This window comes from Pararge aegeria, chromosome 15 (genome assembly GCF_905163445.1).
Source record: "Pararge aegeria chromosome 15, ilParAegt1.1, whole genome shotgun sequence".
Taxonomy (NCBI): domain Eukaryota; kingdom Metazoa; phylum Arthropoda; class Insecta; order Lepidoptera; family Nymphalidae; genus Pararge; species Pararge aegeria.
Genome location: NC_053194.1, coordinates 5,097,089 through 5,110,902, shown reverse-complemented (window position 1 = coordinate 5,110,902; position 13,814 = coordinate 5,097,089).

The following is a 13,814-nucleotide window of genomic DNA, read 5'->3' as shown; positions in this document are numbered from 1 at the left end:
TTTCATAGTTTCCAAAATAGTGATAAACGACTAAGACACCGGGAGGTATCTTTGCATGGTTATCGTTCGAGTCCATGTAGGACTGAAGTGTATCGAGTGTTTTCGCCATGAGAAGAATTCCAGGGCTCGACGACATCGGGGGGAGAGTGGGAGACGTCGACCCGAGGGTGCCTCCTGCGAGGGCTCGGACCTCGGCTCGGTTCGACGTTAATCTGAGTGTTGGTGGACTTTTGGACTAATCATTGTTTAGTCCGAACGCCCCCGTGACCGTGGTAAGGATCCACGTCCGGATGACCGCAGAAATCGGGGCCCTCGTCTTCGCCGGTGAAGACGCTGTGTTGGTTTTGTGTTTGTGTGCTGTTGGGACACATTGTCGGTAGTTATTTGATCGTCATGGTCGTAAAGAACATGCTCCGGACGTCGCCGCCTAGGTTCGACTTCGGGGCGGGGGTATAAGTGGACGCCTCGACCACTAGGGGGTTGGGGTGTCCGACTGCTTTTTCAAAGTAGGTCTTTGATAATGTTTTAAAGTACTGGGTGGGAAGATCGAGGTCTTGGTGGAGATCTACGTTGCGAACCACGGGCTGCCCGTGGCCATTGCGCATAAAGTTATTCTGTAGGACTTGTGTCTGAAGTGTATCGAAAAACCAGTCGTGTTTATATCAAAATACCCACCAACTCAATGTCATGAACATTGGTTGTTAATCAAATATAATTTAAATTGTTTCTTGAAAACTATCTATTAACTATACAATAAAATATCTGTCAAATATGAATTTATAGTTATCAAAAGTTTAATTATTTACACACTTTATAAATTTACTGTAACAATAGCTTGTGGGTGTACTGCAAACTATTTCGCCCTGCAGATGTAATATGAAGCACTTTTCGACATTGACTATATGTAAACAAACATATTTTTTATTATATAGGTACAGATCCCGATCCCTATCCCTACTCATATTATAAATGATCCCTAATATATTAAAAAATCAAAATTCATTTATTTCAAGTAGGCCTAATACAAGCACTTTTGAAACGTCAAGTCTGTCCGTGTGTAGTGACTCTACCACCGGTTCGGAAGGCAGATTCTACCGAGAAGAAGCCGGCAAGAAACTCAGCAGTTGCTCTTTTCCAACATCAAAAATTTACATTTTATATTTTAACATTCATTTTTCTATCTTGTGAGAGATGAAAGCGGAGCCGGATGCTTCCAAGCAACCTTGTCATTAAGAAACTCATCAATTGTATAATAACCTCGCTGTAATAAATGTGTTTTAACACATTCTTTAAACTTATGGATTGGTAGGTCCAAAATTACCTTAGGAATCATATTATAAAAGCGTATACTCAATCCCACAAATGACTTCTGCACCTTTCGCAGACGATATGCAGATGTCACTAATTTATGACCATTTCTTGTAAGTCGACTGTTTATATCCACTTTTTGTTTATAAAGACTAATATGTTGTCTTACAAATACTATATTGTTATAAATGTATTGTGAGGCTACCGTAAGTATACCAATTTCTTTAAATTTTTCACGGAGGGATTCACGTGATTTAAGTTTATATATTGACCGTACAGCTCTTTTCTGCAATATGAATATAGTTTCAATATCAGCAGCTTTGCCCCATAATAAGATCCCGTAAGACATCACACTATGAAAGTACGCGAAGTAAACAAGTCTTGCTGTTTCTACGTCAGTAATCTGTCTAATTTTCCTGACGGCGTAGGCAGCCGAGCTTAGTTTACCTGCTAGTGTATCTATATGGGTACCCCACTGAAGCTTACAATCCAAGGTCATGCCCAGAAAAACTGTGGAATCTTCCATTTTTAGTGATTCTCCATTTATTATTATATTTTTATTAACTTTCTTTACATTTGGTAAAATAAATTCCACACACTTAGTTTTTTTTGCATTTAAAAGTAAATTATTGACAGTAAACCAGTGCGACACATGCGACATAGCACGGCTTACATCGTCAGAGTTGTCTCTACCTCTATCAGTTTTAAAAATTAGAGATGTATCATCAGCAAACAGTACAATGTCACAGGTTTCACTGACATGGTGTGGTAGATCATTTATATACACCAAAAATAGAAAGGGACCCAATAAGTTTGTTTGTTACGCTTTCACGCAAAAACTACTTAACCGATCCTCAAGAAACTATGTACACATATTCTTCGAAGTGTTAGAAGTAATATAGGATACTTTTTATCCCGAAATTAAGCTCGGTTCCTTTGGCAGAGGGTGTGAGGCGTGTTTGACGATTTTACACCATAACTCCGACAAATTATAACCGATTTAAGTAACTATTTTTGTACTATAGAGGTTATAATATGTTTAATTTGGCCCAAACTGTAGTTGGAGATAGAGAACAGAACTCCTCAGCGAACAGCAGCAATCCCCTTATTTTAAGGCTTAGCGATACTGAACACTCTAATTTTTTTAGATCTACAACTAAATTTAATGCCACATCAAAAAACAAAACCAAACGCAGACGAAGTCGCGGGAAACAGCTAGTATATTATATTTTTATTAGTATGACTACCATACTCCCTAACAGGTTAGCCCGCTACCATTTTAGACTGCATCATCACTTACCAACACGTGAGGTTGCAGTCCTAAGTCAAGGGCTAACTTGTAGTGGAATAAAAAAAAATAAAAAAAGTCTTGTACGTTTTATTTTTAAAGCAAGGATGCCAGCTTTCCTACTTCGATGCATGATTCATGAATAAATCTGGTATCATATATTTTTACAGGAGCTGTCTGCCATGTGTTGTGAAAATATCCTTGATCCGCTTATATTACGACCGTGTCGCAGGATACTCTTCAAGCGTGAAGCGGATAAAATTCACTTAAAATATATACGGATTCATAAAATATTGACGGTGTCCGTCTGTTAAAATTAGTTGCTGCAGTAATTTGTTGTTTTTATTTCTTTCTTTTTTCTTTTTTACGAGTATTAGCACTAAGTAAATTTTGCTGTGAGAGATAACTATTTTAATATGGTACTTAATTTACAGTTTAGATTATGTATAATACATAGTTAGTTTAGCTTGCTACATTGTATCGCCTCACTGATCATAAGAATATTATGTGGATAGCTTTGTGTATTAGGTACATATTAACGCTTTCTTTTTATAAGATAAGTGATATGTTTTCTGAGTGCAAGGCTGTGGGTTCGATTCCCACAACTGGAAAATGTTTGTTTGATGAACATTAACGTTTGTGTGTCGAGGTGTTTATCTGTATATTATAAGTATTTATGTATATTATATTCATAAAAATATTTATTAGTCATCTTAGTACCCATAACACAAGCTACACTTAAATTCGGTCTAGGTGGCTATGTGTGTATTGTCATATTATTATTATTATTATTAAATTCTTTATTGCACACACAAAAACAAAATACAAAGAAACACATTTACAAATGAAAAATAATAAAAAAACTAGTTTAGGTGTGCAAAGGCGGTCTTATCGCTAATGCGATCTTTCCCAGACAACCTTTGGCGACAGTAGTTTATGTAAGGAACGGGTTGGTGCGGCAATAAAAATTTCTACCTACATAAAAATATTGCAAATTAAACTACATACATGGTATAAATTCTAATACTACACATATAATTATTATATATAATATATATTGTCCATTTTGTTGTCTTAGTATATTTATTTATTAGAACAAAACAAAAATAGAATTATTACCGTCTTACACTAGCAGAACTTTTTTTGACATATTATCATCATCATCATCACTTCAATGGATTGAAACCCACTGCTGGACATAGGTCTTTTGTAGGGAGTTCCAAAGTCCACGGTCCTGGAAACCAGCGGCCCCCAGCGAACCCTTTAGTGTTGTCTGTCCACCATGGGCAGCGACCAAAGCTGCGTTTACCAGTGCTGGATGGCCATTCTAGCACCTTGGAACCCTAAACGTATCACTAGGTAATATTTAAATTTAGTTATGTCAAAGTGTGTTAGACAAAACTAGGAAAGTAATAAACTAGTCTTTAAGGAGGAAAAACTGAATCTAACACAGCAATCGGTGACTACTGACTTTTTTACTTGATACGAGTTTTGAGATTATTCCGCTGAAACCTAGTTTTACGCACAAATAATTACTTTCGTCGCATGCTTTCATTGTTAGTCATCACTTAGGAAACCTAGAGAGTGTTACAAATTATAATACCAGCACTTGAGACTAATTGTAGCACCCAATTCATTTAATCCTATTCTCAGCGCATAATCTAGATATCCTTGCCTAAGCTTAACAATTTAACGGTAGAGTAACATGGACCAAGTTTAGGCGTAATTTATAATTACTAAACGTCAAGTTTTAAGCTTTGGATTAATGAGATCCTATAATTTGGGCTTTCAGCTATACTGGAACAAGTTTACGTACCAAGGTTTCACATAGAGACAAAGTCCGGTAAGTTTGTACGGTACTTGAGTAGAGTAAACCTGCTTTGTATCACCCATACTAATAGAAAATACACTTTTACAAAGAAAAAAACTAACTGCAATGACCCAGTTTCAAACACTTCAATAATTATAAGATTTTATTTTATTTGAAAGAGTTCCATAAAGGTTGGCGCAGTTTGCAGCGATCCCGCTTTCTGAGTCCAAGGCCGTGGGTTCGATTCCCACTATTATATTATTCATAAAAATATTCATCAGTCATGTTAGTACCCATAACACAAGCTACGCTTACTTTGGGGCTAGATGGCGATGTGTGTATTGTCGCAGTATATTTATTTATTTATAGTAGCTATGTTTCATAGTTATAAATACAAAATGGCGGACTGCCAAAGATGACGGACTAATTTATTTTGTATGCATCCCAATGTGTCAACATTGATCAGGTACGATAAAGATTTAAGAAGCAAAGATATTTACTGCAGTTTTGGACATGGTCTTGTAAGACGAAGGTATGAAAGGGGTCTGTCATAAACTATGCGTGAAGTACGAGAATGATAATGTAGCTAATAAATTTGGTAAAATTTAAATCAGACTAGCTTTACCTTTGTTTTGCATACTGTAGAACTTTGATCCAATGGCTATTAAATTATGTTTTGGCGTTCTTTAAATTTAGAACACTGACCCACTATGTTCCTTCAATGCAGGTGGGCTGTATTCATGGATTAGCGTAGCTATGTTATCAATTTAATGGAACGCAGGTATTCCCTAGAACTAGAAAAAATACGTTCAGTCTGATTTGAAGCTTTTTTTTTAGCCTAGGAAAGGTATAAGTATAGACTATTAAAATAAGGCTACCAAATATTACGCTACAACCCAAAATTCGAAGGTTAAACTGCGTGACACTTTCCTGCCGATAAAATTATAATGGTTTGTCAACGTAATTTCACTTGTGCAAACAAATTATTATTACCTCAGAAAGCGTTTTCATTTTTGTAAGAAAAATATTCATATCAAGATTACTGTACTACTGTGAAATAGCAATTTGCCGTCAGTACCATCATGGAAATAGGCAAAAATGAGGCGAAGCTTCTGTTTAATATTGCTGAATAATACCAACTGCAAGCTTGCTTTAATGCATTTTCTCATATTCCCAACTACACACTCCGTAGTTCGGTATGATATGACTGCCTTGCAAAAAAGTTTCCTCTTACGGTAAACGGAGATCTGGGGCACTATCTTGCATAACTTTTCATCTATTATTTGATTAGGCTTAAGTAACTTTTAAAACTTACGTATTGTTTATTTTGACAGCTGGTTGGCGCAGTGGGCAGCGACCCTGCTTTCTGAGTCCAAGACCGTGGGTTCGATGCCAACAATTGGAAAATGTTTGTGTGATGAACATGAATGTTTTTCAGTGTTCGGGTGTTTATTTGAATATTATAAGTATTTATTTGTATTATATTCATAATAAAATATTAATCAGCTAACTTAGTACCTATAACACAAGCTACGCTTACTTTGGGGCTAATTTGGCGCTGTGTGTAGTGTCGTAGTATATTTTAATTTATACTAGCTGTTGCCCGCGACTTCGTCTGCGTTTGATTTTGTTTTCTGATGTGGCCTTTAATTGTAGTTCTAAAAAAAAATAAAGTATTCAGTATCGCTATGCCTTAAATGAGGGGTTTGCTGCTTGTCCGCTGAGGAGTTCGGTCCTCTATCTCCAACCACAGTTTGGGCAAAATCAAACACATATTATAACCTCTATAGTACAAAAATAATTAAAAATCGGTTATATTTTGTCGGAGTTATGGTATAACATCGTAAACACTCATCCCCTCTCCCAAAGGAACCGAGCTTAATGTCGGGATAAAAAGTATCCTATATTACTTCTAACACTTCCAAGAATATGTGTACAAAGTTTCATGAGGATCGATTAAGTAGTTTTTGCGTGAAAGCGTAACTAATAAACTTACATTGACATTTATTATATTAGTAGGGATAGGGATAGGGATATTTATTTATGGGTACGCTTGGGATATGTCGATGTTATTGACAGCTAATAAAGGGTATTACATAATAGCCTAATTCTTCTTTGAACCTACATACATACAAACAAACATACATGTTATATTAGAATAAAATAACAATTTACAGATCAAGCAGATAACCATCTGATGGTAAGTTGAAAAGAATTGCCTACAATTAGATCAATACTTCGCAGGGCATGCAAAGAACAACTACAAACTGGTTTCATCTATCTGTCGAAGGGTCTATCCCTCAATGCCTCTCATACGAGGGAGAGGCATTTTGAAGTAAATACAGTTTAAAGAAGAGCTGTATTTCGATGCCTTTGATGTTTTGGTAAATGCAAAAATCGTATTGACAGTATATAATCGTTTTACGACCAGTAAAGGTCATTTCCTCGCTAATAGGCTGAAGGTAGTAATCATATTATGTTTCTGATAGGAATATCATCAATGTTTTTTTTTTTTTTTATATTAATAGCGGGCAAACGAGCAAGTGGGTAAGTGATCACCGCCGCCCATAAACGCCCTTAACCCTTAAATGCACGATTTTATGCATGATTTTATTTTTAGACCGAGAAAAATATATTTTGGAGCCATGAATATGCTGATTTAGGGAAAAATAATAAAAAAAATAGTTTTTTTTATTATTACACTCGATTAAATATATCACCATGATAGTAATAATCCTGCAACAGCATGCATTGAACTCATACTGATAATTTTATGGTCGTTTGAATGGTATGTTGCAGTTTTACTACTTTATGCATTTAAGGGTTAACACCCTCAGAGTCCAGTACAACGACGCGCTCCGCGTTTTGTTAAAAAAGGCGAGGTACTGCAGTGCGTCGGGCATGTTTGCCGATGCCGGAGTCCCCGACTTCTACGCTGTGCTCCGTAAGAGAATTGCGAGTTTCTGGGAAGTCGTTGTAAATTCCAACAATAAGCTCCTTAGAGTCGTCGCTCAGGCATCCCCTGACAGCGTTATTATTAAATATTGGCGAAAAGTGCACCAGATTCCAAACACGAAATAATATAAAATAGTTTGATTTTAATTTTAATTTTAATTGAAATTTAATTTATTTTTAATTGAAATTTAATTGATTGTAATTTTTAATTCTAGATTTTAATTAATTATAGTTTTTTTTTTTTTTCTTTATTTATTTATTTTTAAAATCTGTCTTATATTTATTTTGTGTTAAATTTTGTATATGGGTCCCCGACCTGAAATAAAATGATTTTATTTAATTTTTTTTTTTTATTTTTTTATAAACATTTGCAGCACCAGAGGAGCCACCGATGAGTTGCCGGCTTTTAAGGAATTTGTTTATCTGCCCGTTGAATAACCCTAGATTGAATTTTTGAGGAAACACATCAGATGGGAGATTGTTCCACAGTTTGCAAGTGCGCGGTAGAAATGGTCTGGTATTTCGAACAGTAGAAGAATACCAGGCATCCAGATGAGTTGGTGAGCCTTTTCTGTGCACTGGACTTTATAGTATTAAGTATTGGAATGAAATGTGTTCGACTGCAAGGCTCGCCTATCTCCTGTCAAGATCGTAGTGTGACGTGCAGTTATCGATAAAATATCGATCAACCTATTTCCTTTCAAACAAGTCAATTTGAATCTTAACTACGAGAAATTTAAGTTGATTATGCTTTGCCGCGTAGATGTCAAAGCCTGGAGAAGGGATACATGCAATAATCGAATTTCTTGACGACGTGATAAATCTGCCCAACGTGTGTTCACTTAAGCGTCGAAATGTTTGTCGTAGACAAAGTAATTAGATATAACCTAGTTCAGTAATTGGGTTGGCTTAGAATGCTATTTGCCGTTTCATTGTTTATGTCAGTGCCATGGTATTTTTAGGGGAATAGAAATCTTGTACGGCGGTTAAGCAGGGTATACAAGGTGTTAACATTATGTTACTAAGCTTGAAAATTTTAATTTAGAAAACAGTTTTTCTAGAATGAATTTGCTAGAAAGTGGTACATTTTGGGGTTACAACTATTATTAGTGACTCCTAAACACGCAACTAATTTAATAGTATGCAATAATTCAAATTAAAGTAAATGATTATACAATTACTAGGGCAATCTGCAATGAAGTTTGTCACCCAACTAATGGCTGGGCCCAAGAAGGCAGCGTGCCGTGTACCGCACACCTCTCTGGAGGACTCGGCAGAGATCAGGCCATTGACGATGGGTCTCGCCATGCATTGGGGGGTCAAAACATTGGCTAGAGTGCGGTGAATACGCAAGTGAACCCTGTGCCCTCACTTATAGGTCTATCAAGGGACACACCGAGTTTTTAGTGGTCCCACATAACTACTCCGTTTCCCCCAACGGACGGGCAATCTGCAATGATATTCGTCAATTTTATATATATTTATATCCAATTAATAATAAAAAATAACTAATAAGCAAAAGAAAACAATTATCTCAATTACTCTTTATCCGCGTCAGTTATAATTATTAACGTAAATTATACGATTCCAACTATTATTTTACACCCATGAATAATAATATTTAACAAAATACCATGGAATTATAAACCTAATAACCTAATGAAAGCAGAAATAAATTCTACGTATATTATTTTAATTTCCGCCCTTTCAACTAACTCAACGTAAAAAATCAAGTTTATTGGTAGCTTAGTCAAGGCGCTAAGCAAGGACAAACAAACAAACATAGTTTAACATTTATAATATTAGAATTGATTACCAACAGTCACGTAATTTTATTTAAACACAACATAACAACAAACAACGCAACACAACGAGTGAAATATAATTTTGTTAAAACTTTAATCAATTTGAGAAGGATATCTGTTCGTATAACTCCAACTTATATTAGTATTATCGACATGTTTATTTGGCAAGCGTATTACAATTTTCCGGTCGCAAATAAGTTACACGGTCGGTCGGAGTTTTATTTAGTGAAAAAGTAGCTCACACTGAGAAATCCTTTTCATCCGTTCTGTGATTGCTTCCAAATATTGAAAAATACGTTGCTTCCCTTCTTTTAGTGGCGTTGGCAATATTGTTTCGGTTACATTGCTTAGATAAATAAACTTTCACCTTAACAAGGCGTGTTCGATTCATTTTATAGTCTTACTATCTGTTGCCCGCTATCTTTGTCCGCGTTTATTACGGTTTTTTACAAATGCGAACTGATTATTTTCCTGGGAAAATAAGGTAGCCTATCCGTCATTTCAACTAACTCGATTCGAAAAATCTATTTGATTGGTAGTTAGGTTGTCAACGAAAGACAAACCAACAAACAATCACAATATCATATTTATAATATAAGTTCAATGCCACTGTTGGTGCGCCAACAGTGGCATTTGCTCAACATAAATAGTACTCGAATAAATTGTATCTACAGACTTAATTAAATATTTTTCCCAGGTGTTTCTTTAAAAAACACTGTATTGTGAAAACTTCCGATCCGTTTAAATAAAGTCCCTCAGCATTTCCATTTAAGCTTGGATCGGATATTAAACGTCAGAAAATAAAGCTGACAGCTTATTCTTTCGTAATGAAATTAGTTTTTTAGTATTTTTGCAGGTGTCTTTTTATGTTAAGATAAACGTAAACTGTAAACTTTGATTTTAAATTTTAGGAAACTTTCCAGACACAGGTTTGGAAATGTTTCCTATTATTTATTATTATTTTAGCCTTTATTCGAAGGCTCCCAGGTTTTAGGTTCACATTAGAGGCTCTAATTTTAAAACGACTGGTTTGGTTTGGTGGAAGATTAAATTTTGCAAAGACAAACCTACTTTCGAGCGATGTAGCATATAATAATCCGCTCTAGACTCGTAGTACTTATGTATATCTATCAACACTCTTGGCACTATCCCGTTCTCTTGCTGTTAGTCCTATCTACAAAGGTTGCCTGTAAGAGATTGCTTGCAGCAATAAGGCCTTCTTTTCATGTCTACATTGTGTACTGTATACTCCTTACTGTTTCTACTACTACTACTAGCCCCAAAGTAAGCGTAGCGTTATGGTTACTAACATAGCTGTTGATTATTTTTATTAATAGAATACATATAAATACTTATAATATACAGATAAATACCCAGACACTGAAAAACAATCATATTCATCTACATGAGGCTTAATACTTACGCTAAAGGTAGACAGACTTAGGGCGGCAATTTGTAGAATGTGTTCGTTGAAGGCCCTGCTAAGGGTTGCTCGGCGTTTTCCACTTACCATCAGGTGAGCCAGCTGCTTGGCTTCTCAGTTATGAGTAAAAAAAAACGTAATCGTAAAAATATAAAAACCGGTTAGCTAAAATCAGAATCGCGTAACTAATATACGTAATTAAATATGTAGTTATTTAGTTTAATGACATTTCCTGTCTTACTTATCGTGTAAACAATCTTTTTGTAACTTTATTTTCAAATTGTTAAGAAAATAATAGAAACACAAAGAAAAGAAATCGGACTAGTTTTTTTATATATCTCAAACATAGGTAGGTACGTTTGATTTACATTATAAGACAAGTAAAAAAAATTAGTAAATGTTTATTTTTAAGGGTTATTGCTTAATTATAACTTTCCCAGTTAGACAATTGTTTTTTTTTTTATTTATAACGTACCTCCCTTTGCGCAATGATGAGTGCAGTTTCGTATAGGTCACACGTGTGATAGCAGTCCAGGCAATACAATTCACTTATTTATTACTTCCATATAAAATACAATACTGTACACGTTATTGAGTAGATAGGCATATGAACAAGAATGCGGTTATGCCTATAAAATCGGTTATCATTTGACGGCGTTATGGTGTAAAATCGTCAACCACTTTCGTCCCCTCTCCCAAAAGAACTGAGCTTAATTTCGGGATAAAAAGTATCCTATATTACTTCTGATACCTTCAGGAATATGTGTACAAAGTTTTATGATGATCGGTTAAGTAGTTTTTGCATGAAAGCGTAACAAACAAACTTATTGTATTAAATTGGGGCTAGATGGCGATGTGTGTATTGTAGTAGTATATTTATTTATTTATTATAATATAAAAATTAAATGTCAGCTCGTTTATCATAGAAATGTTAAGCTTACCTACTGGTGGTGGAATAATTATCCACCCTCTTATAAAAAACGTTATCTATGCCTAGCAGTGGGACTTTTATTAGGCGATTATTATTTTACTCTGTCTTATGTTGCTTGTTAGAATTGTCGCTGGTCCTTCTCAATTATTATGTAACATTAACAGATGTTCATAAAGCTTTCCATGAATTGTACGACAGTAATACAGCATTTTAAGATCAGATACCTAAAACTACTCCCAAGGTGCTGGAATTTGGAAAAGCAGCGCTGGTCGGCCACCACCGAGATGGATCGACGACATCAAACGAGGCAGCCCTGGGCTTTACAATGAATACTATATTTGACGGCCGAGTGGCGCAGTGGGCTGCGACCCTGCTTTCTGAGTCCAAGGTCGTGGGTTCGATTCCCACAACTGGAAAAGGTTTGTGTGATGAACATGAATGTTTTTCAGTGTCTGGGTGTTTATCTGTATATTATAAGTATTTATGTGTATTATATTCATAAAAAAATATTCATCAGCTATCTTAGTACCCATAACACAAGCTTACTTTGGGGCTAGATGGCGATGTGTGTATTGTCGTAGTATATTTATTTATTTATTTATTTAATAATTGTTTAACAATTGTAAAGCCAAAATCTCCTAAGGATGCTCCGGTTTCGGAGCTAAACGTGCGTAACATTGCCGAAGATCTGTTTGGTGTGGAGTATAAGGTTTGAAGATATTAAATTACACCGCACAGATTCTCCTGCTTTTCGCGGAGTATAGCAAATTAAGCTTAATTTTCATAATATATCATTGATTTCCACAAAGTAACGCCTGCTTCTATCCAATAAAAGACACTGGCGAACGTTTACGAGATAAAATAAACATGCATGAAAGAAACTTGTGAACCGTATTGGAGCCGCACTTAAATTGCATAAAATACACTTGCGACATGTATATGAGAAGTAGTAATATTACATAAAAGACACTTACGACCTGTATACAAGACATACTAAACTTGCATAAAAGACACTTCCGACCTTTATACGACAAGTACTAAACTTGCATAAAATATCCTTGCGTCCTGTATACGAGACGTACTTAACTTAGATGAAAGACACTAACTTAATTTTTAGCATGCCAAAAAAGCAAAAAAAGAAGAAGAATTTGTTGCATGAAGACTGATAAGTATGAAATATAAAGTCGATATGAAGGCAAATGTAGCAAAATTATGATATGTATACCGTACTTACAGTGTCAACAAGTGGCAGACAAGGAAGATCGTCAAATGGCGAAGCCAGAGCAGAGTTACTGTAGCTCGCAGCCCGTTTTAAATCTGTCATCGCTTCTATGAAATGTGAAAATGAAAACCGAGTAACTTGGCCGATTACTCGGTTTGGTGACAGTGAAACCTAACAAAACTTGATATTCAATAATTTGGCTAAACACATACCCCGTATATTATGAAAATTAAGCTTAATTTGCTCAGATGATGTTGAGGAGGGTATATTCCGGAAGATCTGTTTGGTGTGGAGTATAAGGATTGAAGAAATTATAAAGTACACCATACAGATTCTCCTGCTTTTCGCGGTAGTATAGCAAATTAAGCTTAATTTTCATAATATATCATGGATTTCAGCAAAGTAACGCCTGTTTCTATCCAATACTCGGTATATCTCTAGTTTTGTATAATATTTATTTAATAGATACACGACGTATAGTGAATGGCAAGGTTTAAACTCCAGAGTGATTTGTAATTATAAATTATTCCTGAGAAACATGGTTCAAGACGTGTCGCTAGCTTGTTATCTCAGTCTAGCTTATTCTCTTTATAGCCAGATTAGGAAAATAAAATTCACCGAGGATACATTTGCCAGAGGTCTGTAAGATTGCTCCTTCTTAACTAGAATGTTGAAACCATTTCTATTATTTATGTCATCGATTTAGGATTATATTTTGATTTTGACATGGCACGATTAAAAGAGAATGCGAGTTAAAATGTTACCGCCAGTGACATAAATTATGCTGTATTTCAGTTTTTATCATAGATAGTCTACATCTTTCGCTTAAATTAGTTAAGATAATAGTGCAACATAATATTCAGTAACATCTTATTATTTTATAAATGGGAGGACCCGGGTTCGATTCCCGTCATTTCGAATATTTATAATTCATAAATTTTCTTGGGTCCGGTGAGACGTTTTGGCTGTTACCTACCGGTAGTTACTACCGGAAAAGACGTGCCGCTAAGCGATTTAGTGTTACGGTACGATGCGGAAGGGTCAACCTAAGGGTACGGGTTTACATCTCGGA